This window comes from Schistocerca nitens, chromosome 7, assembly GCF_023898315.1.
Source record: "Schistocerca nitens isolate TAMUIC-IGC-003100 chromosome 7, iqSchNite1.1, whole genome shotgun sequence".
Lineage (NCBI taxonomy): Eukaryota > Metazoa > Arthropoda > Insecta > Orthoptera > Acrididae > Schistocerca > Schistocerca nitens.
Genome location: NC_064620.1, coordinates 604190497 through 604203197, shown reverse-complemented (window position 1 = coordinate 604203197; position 12701 = coordinate 604190497). Strand labels below are relative to the sequence as shown.

The window sequence follows — 12701 nt, the reverse complement described above, 5'->3', positions numbered from 1 at the left end:
ATTTGTGGCTAAGAGGTCAAGTGTGTTTTCGTAACCATTTAAAGTTGAATGGCGTCGTGAACTAATTGTTCAAAATAATTTTATAAAAACTATTTAGAACAATTATGGAAGTTGTTTTCTATCTACAGTACGGTCTGAAAATGTATTTTTGTCAACATATGGAAGGTAGATTGAAGTCACCGCCAACTATAATTGTACGAGTAGGGTAGCTATTTGCGATGAGACTCGAGTTTTCTTTGAAATGTTCAGCAACTGTTTCATCTGAGACCGGGGGTCGGTAAAAGGATTATATTAATTTATTCCAGTTGTCGAATATAACCTCTGTCCATACTAAGTCACAGGAACTACCCACCTGCTTCAATGTCGCTTGTGAGCTGGAACACACATTACATTATTTTTCCTTAAGTTGTGCTTCTTGTTTCTGTTGTAGTGGAGATCATTACAATTACGGCTTTTCCCTCCAAACCCTAGGATGCTTTCTCTGTGACCCTGTAAATACCAGAGCTAAACAATGTAGAACAACAACGTAAGTGACAAGGATAGCATTCTGTATTACTTCATTTCCTTATTTCTAACATTTTAAAGTTGTACGTCGACTTTAGATGACATGTCAGTCATAGATGTTCTTATCTCTGTTTATGAACGTACTTTCAATCATATTTTGAACATTGTCCCGCTACACTTTATTTACTAATGTTTCGCCGGGACGGATATCGGATTTTAGAGAGTAAATTATTATCGAGTATGTCGTTCTTCTTTTCAAACATTCACATACCCATTTCTTCTTTCCTTATTGTCCTTTGGGCATGCAGTTGTAGTAATTAAAGTAGGCACAAATGCAGCGATCAAGAAGAAATGATTAGCGTACATTCGCATTCTCTTTACAGCATTCCTTTCTTGTTGCTCCCATGGCGATGGACTGTTTCTATTGCAATCAGTAAGCGTGAAAGGAAGCTATCGTACAGACAGAGGGATCTATATTTATACTTGGCAGAACTAATTACATACTGACATAATCGTCGGAATTGCTTTCGTTTCCCAAAAGATATAAATATTTCGATTTCGGAAAAGAAGCTCTGTATTTCGCCAAGATGTCGAAGAAGAAGGTCCCTTACGTACTGGTTGTATCGAGTAAGATGTGGAGACGGCGGTTTCAAAGCGGACAGAAGAAGTACGAGGAAGGGCGTCCCTTACCTGAGGGATCGCTACCTGGCGAACGGGCAAGTGTGGCAAATGTCCGGCGCGGCAAACGTCCGGCATTCGCGCGAATTGCGCCTCCCGCTGGACGACTGGAGACGATAATTTTTGCGGCGGTCCTCGTGGAGGGCGTTGCTGAGAAGGTTAGGCGCGGAGTGCAGTCCCGGTTTTTTGGGGGGCTCCGGCTGTGATTCTCCATTTATCTTGGGTGCAAGTGTGCGTTATTCGCCGTCCTAGCAGTTGGACACCTTCGCTGGGACTCCACATAACTCGTTGAGCCGTACACTAGCGAGCAGATCTGCAGCCCGTGCCCGATAGGGATCTTCCTCCGAGGAGCGTAGTTTTCACTGCAACGAGTCCATCTGCCTAGCAGCATTTGTATTTCAGCCAACGTATGTCTATTGAACGTTCGTCTAGAGGTTCACGATCTCTGTCAGATCAACGTACAATATTCACATAGCGTTTGTTACGATTATTGTATGGGAAGCGTTATGTTAACGTGACCACCACATTCCCCTTTAATAACTTTGCCATCCGTCAATATCATCCTTGAGCGTGATTTTTGTTTCGTATTTGTTTTTCAGTTTTGACCAATCATCTATTTATGAGTATTCGCGTGTTTTATATTACAATTAACTTGCTCAGAGGAAAGAAATATTTCGTTTCAGTAGCTTTTTCTTCCTGTCTTCTTCTTCTTCTTCTTCGCGGATGGATCACTTAGGACCACGCGTAATCAACATTTGTTGGCCTTCCTTTTCGCCCAGTATTCCTTCATAAACAACGAATGGGCTAGCTTTCGTTGCGTAGACCATGTATGTCGGTTAGTTTTTTTCTTCCTCAAAACCCCGTGTGTTTGTGATTTTTCTGATTTCATTTCTATCATGTAGATTTGGAGACCCTAATTCTCTCAGGTCTTTTTCCGTCTGTTTGTACCAGTTCGCTCTTGTAGTTTTGTTCTTTAAAAATGTATGGATTTTGTGCGTTAACCTGTTTGAGTCCATTTTTTCTAAGTGTCCCATGAATTGGATTCTTCTCATGCGCATTGTGTCTGTTATTTTGGAGATATTTTTATATATTTCTGCATTGGGTTTTGGATAATGTACCCCACCTTTAGTTCTTGGTCCTAGGATTTTCCTCATTATCTTACGTTCTTTCACTTCTAATTCCTCTTTTAGTGTTCTGTGTTGAAGGTTTAGTGTCTCAGATGCGTAGAGAGCTTCGGGTCTAATTACTGTTGTGTAGTGTCGTATTTTGCAGTTCCACGACAGACTCTTTTTGTTGTAAATGTTTTTTGTTAACTGAACCGCCGTCTCCATTTTCTGGACTCTTGATCTGACAGATTTCTTTTCATTACAATTTTCTGCAATCCATTCACCTAAATATTTAAATTCTTTTACTCGAGAGATGTAGTTATTACCAATTTTGAGATCAGAAGGTGCATCTTTGACGTCAGTCATAAATTTTGTTTTTTCAAATGAAATTTGTAATCCTATTTTAGCTGCCTGTTCTTGTAATAATTCTAGCTGTTTCTGTGCATCAGTAATGTCTTGTGCGATAAGTGCCATGTCATCAGCAAATGCTAAACAGTGTAATTCTATGCCCTTATGTCTTGGTCTCAGTCTGTGTGCTGGTTCACCTGCTTTTTTCCATTCTCTAACAACTTTTTCAAGAGCGCAATTGAAGAGCACTGGGGACAGTACATCCCCTTGTCGTACTCCTGTGTCTATTTCAAATTCTGTGCTTCCTGTCATTTATGAATTTCTTAATGTTCTTCTGATGTGAGGCTACGTTAGGAGGACAGGGTTCGTACACTAAAACACTCAGCTTAAGGGCAGTACTGGGGGCTACAGTTTCATTGCTAGTGTTGTTTGGTCCGTTACGTCGATATTATCAGCGGTGAGCCTTAAGGGTGGTTCTGGCATGCGCAGGAGATTCCGGGTTAGGTATCCTAGTAATGTAAATTGACTTCAACTGTAACGACTTGTAAACAACCGTGGGTATTTCGTACGTTCGTCCAGCTCATTGATCTCATATTTCACAGTAAGTTTTATTTATTTATATTTTGGACTAGTGAAACATTATTAGATCATGCTAAAATCACATGGCAATAAATTCAACTTTTGTATCACCCATTCAATATTACGATTAGACTGTTACCATTTAAATAAATCATAAATTGCCTGTTTCTAGTGCCTTTTAAATCCATTAAAAATAAGGAAGAAAACCCGTTGGGGAAAAATACTCCAAGACTGGAAATGTGATATTACCCACTGAAGAAGCAAAAAAAAAAACAAAAACAAAAAAAAAAAAAAACAGATACACCTTCCTAATATCGTGTAGGGCCACCGCGAGCACGCAGAGGTGCCGCCAAGACGAGGTGGCATGGACTCTACTAATGTCTGAAGTAGTGCTGGAGGGAACTGACACCATGAATCCTGCAGGGCCGCCCATAAATTCGTAAGAGTACTAGGGGGTCGACATCTCTTCTGAACAGCACGTTGAAAGGCATCCCAGATATGCTCAATAATGCTCATGTCAAGGAAATTTCGTAGCCAGCGGAAGTGTTTAAATCAGAAGAGTAGTCCTGGAGCCACTCTGTAACAATTCTGGACGTGTGAAGTGTCGCATTGTCCTGTTGGAATTGCTCAAGTCCGTCGAGGATGCACAATGGACATAAATGGTTACAGGCAATCAGACAGGATGCTTACGTACGTGTCATCTGTCATAGAGTCGTATCTAGATGTATCACGGGTCCCGTATAACTCCAACTGCACATGCCCCACACCATTACAGAGCCTCCACCAGCTTGAACAGTACCCTGCTGACAGGCAGGGTTCATGGATTCATGAGGTTGTCTCCATACCCCTAGACGTCCATCCGCTCGATACAATTTAAAACGCGACTCGTCAGACCAGGCAACATGTTTTCAGTCAACAGTCGAATGTCGGTGTTGACGGGCCCAGGCGAGGCGTAAAGCTTTGTGTCGTGTAGTCATCAAGGGTACACGAGTGGGCCTTGGACTCCGAAATCCCATAATGATGATGTTTCGTTGAATTGTTCGACGCTGACACTTGTTCAAGGCTCAGCATTAGAATCTTCAGCAATCTGCGGAAGCTTTGCACTTCTCCATGTTGAGCATCTTCTTTCGGCCGCAGCGAAGTCGGAGATTTGATGTCTTACCGCATTCCTGATATGCACGGTACACTCGTGAAATGATAGTACTGGAAAATCCCACTTCATCGGTACCTCCGAGATTCTGTGTCCCATCGCTCGTGCGCCTACTGTAAAACCACGTTCAAACTCACTTAAATGTTGATAACCTGCCATTGTAGCAGCAGTAACCGATCTAACAACTGTGACAGACACTTGTTGTCTTCTATAGACGTTGCCGACCGTTACGCCGTATTCTGCCTGTTTACGTATCTGTATATTTGATTACGCATGCCTATATAAAGTCCGCAGCTCGTGGTCGTGCGGTAGCCTTCTCGCTTCCCGCGCCCAGGTTCCCGGGTTCGATTCCCGGCGGGGTCAGGGATTTTGTCTGCCTCGTGATGACTGGGTGTTGTGTGATATCCTTAGCTTAGTCAGGTTTAAGTATTTCTAAGTTCGAGGGGACTGATGACCATAGATGTTGTCCCATAGTGCTCAGAGCCATTTGAACCATTTTTGCCTATACAAGTTTCTTCGGCGCTTCAGTGTACGTGTAAAGGCCTATTGTAATGTATGGAATAATATACATAAACGAACTGAAAGTGTTTCATTATTCATTTAATTACGGGAACGTAATTGTCATGCCCACAGGGCTGTGTGTGTGTGTGTGTGTGTGTGTGTGTGTGTGTGTACGTGAAGGGTAGGGGGGGGGGGGGGGGCACAGCTCGCGCTACTTCCTGTCCACTTGCTGTTATGGAACGAACTCAAGGAAGCAACAAGGCTTGGTGAAAGCGAGTTACAGCGACGTTCAAGTTCACGTGTGGTACTTATTTGCATCTATGAAACTGGAATGAATATAAGCCAATACCACAGCTCAAGTTCAAAAAGCTCGCTGGGTGCTGGCTAGTGCAGTGCCACTTAATGATCGTTTGAGCAGCTGCCTGAGAAATACTTTCAAGCGCCAGAAAACAGAGCTATTGCATACGTGTAGCTACGGTGACGCAGTAACACCGTGCTCGGTGTTTGCTCTGCTGAAACGCTTCTCGTTCCATTTCTGCTAGGAATTACGTGCGTACAGGCGATTTCGTGCCACTGTGCAGCGCTGTGACATATTGTTGAGATGAGGCGTACGGAGTTGCTGCACTCAGGGCAATTACTTTACCACGTCCTATATTACAGTGGAACTGGGATGCGAACAAATTATACCACAGTTGTGGGAATTCATGACGTAATAGGCATAAAATGAAATACACGAATTTAATTCAGACACTGGTAACTGTGTGACAAAACAGCTGTTCACTATGTTTTGTTTCGAGAAATAATGTTTGTTAAAGCTCCTTAAGTAAACATTTGTTTGTTTTCTGCGGTGCCGATAATTATTCAATTTTTAGGTATCATGCTAATGCAAAGCACCCAAGCTCACGCCCCGTAAATTCTCACGTAAGCAACGAGTCATTATCCAGGGATCACGTCACAATGATCTAGGATATGACATCGTAATGAAATTAAATTATCGGTACTCAAAATATACATACATACAGCAAACATAAAGTTTATTTGTGTTAAAACATTGCAGTTCTGCAGTAAACACGCAAATACTACAGAGACGGTTATCGCAACAGCTTCGAAAACGAAACGCCACAAACAGTTAACACGGGTCTCGTGAAGATTACTCGCTCTAGAACTCAGACAGCTATGTGCACCTGCGAATTCTGCAACTTGCAAGCGTCAGAAAAAAATTTTCTGGGAGATTCTGGCTTCTTGTTAGTCGCTGCTCAGATAGCTATCAACCATACCCTAAGTACTTGTAAAAATGCACGATGACACAGTGCTGTCTTACAAAATTATTTATTTATAGCCGATTTCTGTCATAAACCATCTTCACTGTGAAAAAAAAAAATAGAATGGTGACATCACATGTTACACATCTCTTCAAGTATTAAAAATAACATGGGATAATCAAAATGTGAGAAGTATTGCTTTACCAAAGCAATGTGACATGTACTCGTATGTCATGAGAGATAGCCATTGTAAAAATTTTTCCACCAAGAAACTGGTTGTAAATAAATAATTTTATAAGACAGCGCTGCGTCGTCATGCAGTTTTCCAAGAATATCGATGATATTGATGGTTCCCTGAAAAAAAATGCTACATTCCAAGTAGCCAGAGCCGGGAGAAGGCACTGCTTAAAGGCGACTTGAGCTTTGCGCATACGTTTGAGCCTGCTGAAGGTGTAAAGCGTCACGAAAACGTCCGAAGTCTGTCGACGAATTCCGAGCCGTACTAGGAAGCATTGCCTCAAGAAATGTTGGACAAGCTTTATATGGTCACGTTACATGAATGCAGTGGTCCCTAGCGTACGAAGCTGCATTGTTACATGAGGTAGACGTTTAAGTACGATGCAGATTAAGTCTTTTTATCGCTGTCACATGAGTGTGAAAGAAAAGGGAATGGTAATTTACATGTCCACTACTTTCACCTAGAAAGAGAAGCTTTTCGATTTTACATAAAAAATGCGAGTTATTGGTGAACAGTAGTACCGCAACACACTTTTTAATTTAAACGCAAAAATGTTCAAAATATAAGTGTATTTCATACCCCGATCACACTTGCGAACTCCGTGCAAAACCTTCAAAGTTAATAGTTGTAATTAATAAAACATTGTGTCGATGTGCTTTCTTTAATGGGTCTATATTTTGGAGTGTTACCAAAGTCAGTCTGCAGAATTTTTCATCGTTTCATTCTACGTAACTTCTCACTTTTCAGAGTACATATCAAAAAACACATATTCTTGAAAACCACCTTACTTAGATTAGTTTCATTATTTTGCTTTTAACACAGTATTTATGATTATTTTAGCTCTACAATGTCGCCACATTTCAACACGTTTATTACCTTCTTTAGGAGCTATCATGAAGCCAGCTTTTGCAGGCAACGATTGCTTCATGGTTTTCAACGTACAGTAGGAAAACTGGAATACGGAAATCCAGCAAGCTAGCTTTAGTTTGACGTCTAAGTCTGATGCAGTCAGTTCAGAAGGCTACTACTATTCTGGTAGTGTTTCCCCATTTCCTCGTCCAACTCTAAAAATGGCATTTCATCGTTTGTTGACGGAAGTAACTTATGTGATGCTGACCGATTTGAAATATTAAACGATACGTCGGTACCAAAAGAAATATTTAAATTTCCAGTTTCAAAACATTATGCAGAACAGGGACGAACCCTCAGATTTCAACATAGATGGCAGTCTAAATGGAAGTGCCTAGCCATACAGTGCTGTTGATGATGGTGCTTACTACAAATACTGTGTCTTATTTTCAAAGTCAGGGGCTGGAATGAATTTTCAGCCTCTTGGTTCACTGTGTAAAGAGAAGTATAACAACTGGAAGGAATCACAAAAATATTTTGACAAGCACTCAACAAACCACTATCATAAAAATTGCTTTCTTGATTGATGCAGATCTATTTTTATCTGCAAAAAATAAACCTGAGACATCTGTTAACAACTTACTTGATAGTGAAAAAGTAAGAAAACAGAACGAATTTACTAGCCACAACTCAAACTTATTTTATGTGGTAGGCAAGAAATTGCTTTAAAAGGAAGAAAGGATTATGGAATAATGCATTGTGAGGAACCAACAGACCGTAATGAAGGAAACGTTAGGGTTATATTGAGATGTCGCTGCCAACGCAGACAGTGAGTTACAACCAACATAAGAAAGTGATGGAAAAAAAGAGTAAGTGCAAGTGCCACCTTGATTGTTTTGAGATCTTTGTGGCATCTGTTTGAAATCTGATTGATTCCACGATATAAGTAGTGAGTTTATCACGAGGAAGTAAGTTTTGCATGTCATTCGAGAGGAACGACCAGAAACTCTCTAGTGTGTACTGTGCCGAATCTTAGGCAACTAAGATGTGGGTTATGTGGTGACTCATGGCGCTGTCAGAGGACAACGAGAGCCGTGTCAGAGGGAGTACTAGATTTAATTGGCTGCGTTGTGTTAATTTGACGTGATCTTGTTAATTGTCTGGTTGATGAACGAACTTGGGCACCTCTTGTTACGTCGTCGTCTTGTGTTGCTCTTTGTTTCGCTTGATTACTGTCGTCGTGATTTCGATACTACTTGTGTTTTGAATACACGTCTGCACATCTATTTCAAGTTGTCGGCGTGTGGCTTGAGGATTAGCTTTGTGTGTTTCGACTGGTTCTAAGGAGCGACGTCCTTGTTGGTTGTGTTCTGTGAACATTTCGTATACTTGTCCATGTTGTTTATTTTATGGACGTGTGGAAGAGCAGCGGACGTGCGTTCGTTTTGGAGGTTGTCCACTTTCCTCCTTTTCTCACAACGGACGTCTCTCGGTTCCAACAGGAATTTGTGCTTAAATATTTGTACACAGACCCATCCCGCGTTTCTAACAACGCCTGCGACGGCGTGCGGTTGTGTTACTCTTGGTTTGCACGCAACAGCGCTTGCAGTCCTGCTGGAGGGGCGGGGGAGGAAGGGGGAAATGGGTTAAACGGCTCTTAGTCAGCTACCTCAACTAGGAGTTGAAATGTTCAGTATAAGTGTTTCACTATTGTCATACATATACAGTGAAAATAAACGAAAACATTAATGAGTGGAATGCAGGTTTTAAATATTGTGGCAACCAAGTTAAGATACGTGCTAGAAGGCTAAGAGACTCTGTAAGGACTCTCCGCAGTGACGTCGACATTAAATTGGGAAACAGAATTTTCGTAATTCAAATGCGTTCTATTATTCATAAAAATCTGTCTGCTCCGGTGTAACGGCCTATGCTTCAATGCTCCTGGCAAGCAATTGGGTGCAACACTCCCACAAATGTTGTTAAATTCAAGAATGTCGTTCAAGTGTCAATTGATTTTGCAGCTCATGAATGTGGTTCTGAGGACTGTCCGGATATTACTTTCGACATACGTGCCTACTGTGATTCTGCATATTGTGTCATGCACTTGGTTACGGAATCTCATTCACATGTTTGAAGTCCGATAATGGGCAAACTAAAACACAATTGAATGCTTTCACCACGCTGACCACACTGGTGCGCAAAGCTAACAAATACGATTGGAACGCCGAATTTCTGTTCCAAAGAAGAGACTCCCCTTGTCAGTGGCTACCTTGAGCTCTCATCGGCAAGATCCTAAAACGAGAACTGTTCTAACTCTTTTAGTGATAAATTAGCGTAGGTCGCTGGTTACTACTAAGGCTACCACCACATGCTGGGTTTCACTGTTAGTGGTTGTAAGTGACGTGAAGCTCTCTAAAATTAACAAACAGTTAGCGCTCTATCTCGGGTGGCTTTCAGGTAGCTTAGAGAGCGGCCTGGCAACTTTTATTACTAACTGGCACGTGGAAAATAATGTTAAATATGTGACTATTGGCTGTGAACGTTGTTTCTTAGTCATTGTGCGTCTTTCCGTCATGTTTAATTTTCATTGCCACCAGAAATGTTGAAGTCCCAATGTGATGGTTATTCTGCTCTAATTTCAGTGCATTCCTCGACTGTATCCTTTGGTGTGGTTTCAGATATTATCAGTGGTGTTGGCTGAAGCGAGATCACGCGGTTATTAGAATCTCTGTTTCAGAGATAGATAGAGAGAGAGAGAGAGAGCTTCCACTTGGCTTCGGTCCCACACGCTCAGCACTTGAGGGGTCCCCTCTGTCGTTGCACTGCCGCTTCTCCGGTCCAGCTGGGTCAGGTTGTCGTAACCGGAACCTGGCTCACTCCAAGGACGTCGGGCGCTCCAAACTGACGACACATCCGGTGACTTGTTAATGAAATTCGAGAAAGAAGGAAAAGAATAAAAAGTTGAAAACAATTTCTGTTGGCCTAACCGACCCTCAGTGACAAACACCCAGCTGTCCCCCCTTAACGACGTTCTCTGCTGTGTATTTTCTCGATTTTCACCGAGAGGCCGTTCTGGTTAGCGTAAGAATCGACTGCATAGCACTGAGTAGCGTGAACATCAGAAATAAATTGAGAAGGTGGTTATTGCACTAGTTGAAAGAATTCGGGGAACACGAGTTTGGGAATATGCCACACTCCACTGAGTAATACACTGAAGCGCCAAAGAAACTGGTACAGGCATGCGTATTCAAATACAGAGATATATAAACAGGAAGAATACGGCGCTGCGGTCGGCAACGCCTATACAAGACAACAAGTGTCTGTCGCAGTTGTTAGATCGGTTACCGCTGCTACAGTGGCACATTATCAAGATTCAAGTGAGGTTCAACGTGGTATTATAGTCGGCGCACTAGCGATGGGACACAGCATCTCCGAAGTACCGATGAAGTTCGGATTTTCCCGTGCGACCATTTTACAAGTGTACCGTGAATATCAGGAATCCGGTGAAACACGAGATCTCCGGCATCGCTGCTGCCGGAAGAAGATCCTGCAAGAACGGGAGCAACGACGACTGAAGAGAATCGTCCAGCGTGGCTGAAGTGCAACCCTTCCGCAAATTGCTGCAGATTTCAATGCTGCGTCATCAACAAGTATCAAAGTGCCAACCATTCAACGAATCATCATCCATATGGGCTTTCGGAGCCGAGGACTCACTCGTGCACTCTTTATGACTGCACGACACAAAGTTTTACGCCTTTCCTGGGCCCGTCAACACCGATATTGGACTGTTGATGACTGGAAATATGTTTCCCAGTCGGACGATTCTCGTTTCAAATGTATCGAGTGGATGGACCTGTACTAGTATGGAGACAGCCTCATGAATCCACGAACCCTGCATGTCACAAGGGGCTGTTCGAGTTGGTGGAGGCTCTGTAATGGTGTGAGGCGTGTGTAGTTGGATACTACTCTGACAGGTGACACGTACGTAAGCATCCTGTCTGACCACTTGCATGCATTCGTGTGCACTGTGCGTTCCGACGGACTTGAGGAATTCCAGCATGACAATGCGACACCTCACACGTCCAAAATAGCTACAGAGTGGCTCGAGGAACAGTCTACTGAGTTTAAACACTTCCACTGGCTACCAGACACCCTAGACATGAACATTATTGAGCGTATCTAGGATGCTTTGCAACGTGCTGTTCAAAAAAATTCTCCACACCCTCGTACTCTTACGGATTTATGGACAACCCTGCAGAATTCATGGTATCAATTCACTCCGGAACTACTTCAGACATTAGTCGAGTCCATGCCACATCGTGTGCTGCGGCAGTTCTGCGTGCTCGCAGAGACCCTACACCTTATTAGCCAGGTGTACCAGTTTATTTGGCTCTTCAGTGTAGTTGAGAACTGGATAACTCACCAAATTATTCTTTTATCTTTCAGAAATTAAGTTCACAACAAAACATCATTACGGCCTCGATCGTTTACACGAAAACAATTGAAGTGTCCGACATGTGTAAATCAAAGTCATGCCGTCGTACTGGGTGCTTTCCATTCGGCTTTAAGAGCCGCTATATCGTTATGTCCTCTGTGAGCGTTTATCACTGCCTAAGTGGCATCCTCCGCAAAAGCCTATGTAGGTCACCCTCCTGTATCCTTTCCCAATCTTCAAAGAGAGCCCATGACGATTGTTGGAGAGTCTGTGGCGGAACAGGAAGACCACGAACACTCCGTTAAGCGTGCCCCACACATGCACGACGAGTTCTATGTAGGGACTCACCGCTGGCCATTCCGTTACTTCAAAGTCCTGGCTTCGCAAGACATCCCTGCTGACGCCCGCCACGTGGTCGCTGGCATTACAAGGAATTCAGGGCCACCACTGTATGCAGCGTCCACCACATGATCAAACAGAATCTGGTTGATGTACTGCCTGGCAGTAAGGCAGCCATGGACAGCGACAGCCGGCCGCGGTGGTCTCGCGGTGCCAGGCGCTCAGTCCGGAACCGCGCGACTGCTACGGTCGCAGGTTCGAATCCTGCCTCGGGCATGGATGTGCGTGATGTCCTTAGGTTAGTTAGGTTTAAGTACTTCTAAGTTCTAGGGGACTGATGACCACAGATGTTAAGTCCCATAGTGCTCAGAGCCATTTGAACCATTTTTGACAGCGACAAGATCAAAATGATTCAAATGGCTCTGAACACTATGGGACTTAACATCTGAGGTCATCAGTCCCCTAGAAGTGAGAACTACTTAAATCTAACTAACCTAAGGACATAAGTCAGATCCATGACCGAGGCAAGATTCGAACCTGCGACCGTAGCGGTCACGCGGTTCCAGACTGAAGCGCCTAGAACCTCACGGCCACAACGGCCGGCTACAAGATCCGTATGGGTGTCAACACTGAAGCCTCCCTACAACGTCACTGAACCTTGGAAATCTGTAGCTTTCCTGGACAACATTTGGCAGGTACCTCTCACTACAGG

The 12701-nt window shown here is 43.2% G+C and overlaps 1 protein-coding gene across 1 annotated transcript in view; it reads right to left on the bottom strand.

Moving 5' to 3' along the window:
* LOC126195414 (protein croquemort-like) overlaps positions 1–12701 on the bottom strand; it is a 1080874-nt gene that overhangs the window by 941231 nt on the left and 126942 nt on the right. The window lies entirely within an intron of this gene.